The sequence below is a fragment of the Furipterus horrens genome, unplaced genomic scaffold (assembly GCF_987537825.1).
Source record: "Furipterus horrens unplaced genomic scaffold, mFurHor1.1.pri manual_scaffold_17, whole genome shotgun sequence".
Classification (NCBI taxonomy): domain Eukaryota; kingdom Metazoa; phylum Chordata; class Mammalia; order Chiroptera; family Furipteridae; genus Furipterus; species Furipterus horrens.
The window spans coordinates 76,320,406-76,322,692 of record NW_028327187.1 but is presented as its reverse complement, the minus strand read 5'-3'; the positions used below and the strand labels follow the sequence as shown (position 1 = coordinate 76,322,692).

General features: G+C 43.8%; 1 pseudogene; it reads right to left on the bottom strand.

The window, feature by feature from the left end:
- Positions 1–464: 464 nt before the first annotated feature.
- On the bottom strand, positions 465–812 carry LOC149991303 (histone H2A-Bbd type 2/3-like; annotated as a pseudogene).
- Positions 813–2,287: the final 1,475 nt, after the last annotated feature.

Sequence of the window (2,287 nt, the reverse complement as noted above, 5' to 3'; positions counted from 1 at the left end):
CATCAAAGCCCTTTATCCACCTGTCACATTGCATGTTCACCCTATCACGATGCCTTAGTCATGGTCTTGCACTCCACCCTAATAAACACCACCCTTCCTGGGACTTTGATGGGCTCTGACTTGCTCAGAGGCAATGCGGGAGTGTTCCACACCCCATCCCCACACTCATCTCTGCTAACCTCTCCCACCCAGGGCCACCCCCTCTCTTCGCTGTCACCATGAGAGGCCACTCCTCTCTTGTCATCCCTGACTCCATGCTCACCCCCTGGCAGACACTACCCCCACCCCCATCCCCTCCAGTGAGTTATGTCCCACAACTACCACCCACACAAAGTGACTAAAGCAGGCACATGGGTTCCTTTAACACACTTTATTTTCAACAACTTTGCCCGAGGCACCAGACAAGGCATGGGCTGCTTGGGCTATAGGGTTGAGGCCCAGGGAACCCATGCCATGTTAGGCAGCTATTCCCACCCTGGGACCACTTGGGAAATAATGGTATTCCCAAAGAAACCAGTGAGCACCGCGTTGTTGTGGATGGCCATATCCACGAGCTGTGGGGTGATGCGCCTGCAGCCTCTTCTCTGAGCCTCGTTGCCTGCCAGCTCCAGGATCGTGGAGGTCAGATGTTGGATGATTGGCGCCAGGAACACCGGTGCAGATGAACTTAGGCGCCGGGCATAATGGTCCTCCTGCAGGAGCTGCTCCATGTGGTCGATGGAGAAAACCAGCCCAGCTCTGGCGGTGCGGGAGCGTCTTCACCTCCAGCGATGTTGACTGCACGACCCTCTACGATTCCTTCGCCCCGACATGCTGGAGGTTGAGTGCACTTTGCCTGATCACTCTAGCTGTGCAGTGAGCTGCGGGACGCTGTGGTGTGGTTCGGTGTGGTAAGATGCAGTAAGGCGCGGTAACATGTGGTAAGGTGAGATTCGCAGTTGATCGTAATCAACCTCTCTAGACACCCATTACACAGGTCCCTATTCCATATCCTAGCGACCACAGACCGGCCCCTCATTGGTGGAGACACATGCTGTGTTTATTAAAGCTAAAGCTCATCAGCAAGCCATTATTATATGAAATGTTAAAGGGACTTTGATCTTTTAAGAAAAAGATAAAAACCATGAACATTAAAATGATGACAAACTCAGAGCTATCAACAACTGAATCTAAAAAGTAAAATTAAAAACAAAAACAAACTAAGCAAACAACCAGAACAGGAACAGAATCATAGGTATGGGGATTGTTTGGAGGGTTATTGGCGGGGAGGGGGAAGGGGGTGAAAGGGAGAAAATGCACAGGGTTCAAGAAGCATAATTGGTAGGAACAAAATAGACAGGGGGATGTTAAGAGTAATATAGGAAAGGGTGAAGCCAAATAACTCATATGCACAACCCATGGACATGAATTAAGGGGGAAAGATTGTTGGAGGGAAGTGGGATACTAGGCAGAGGGGGACAAAGGGAAAAAATTGGGACAACTGTAAAAGCATAATCAATAAAATACACTTAAAAAAAGAATTTCTTTTGGTTTTGAATAGTCTTTTTTTTTTTTTTTTCCCCTGGGATATATTCTGGCTTACTTGGAGTTAATTAGTTTTAGACAAATTTTACATTTCTAGTCTTTCATATGTCAGACACTAATGGATCTGAGATTTTCCTTACATTTTTATCATTTCAGCAAGTCTGAAGCTAAACATCATCTCCAATTTCATCACAAATAATACAAAGACTATGTTGAAAGACAATGTCATCCAACATTTAGTTATAACTTTGGCAATTATACTGTTTTAAACAGTTTATTCTTTTTAGATTCATAGCCATGGTTACTAGTTTCTTTGTTCACCATTCCTCTGTTGCACTGTCTTGTTCAATTTACGTATAATGGAAGAACATTTTTAAAGCTGTTCTTTTAGGTCTAGTCAAGGAATAAGTGTAAATGACCCATGGACATGGATAATAGGGTGGGGATTGACTGTGAAAGGAAGAGGGTGGGCAGGGCAGGGGAGAGCAACAGGGGCAAAATTGGAACAACTGTAATTGAACAACAATAAAATAATTTTTTTTTAAAAAAAGCAGTTTTTTTAGTGAGGGTTTGTGAGTAGTCAACCCTCTCAATCTTTGTTCACTTCATTTTTTATTGGTAGTTTAGTTGGGTTTGACATTCCTTGGTAATTTTTTTTTTCTCCTGGCTGGTTTAGTAAGATGAATTTCATTTTATTGTGACTGGCGAGAAATCGTCTGTCAATTTATTATCAATTAAATAGTACTGTGTCTTTGCTTTCAAA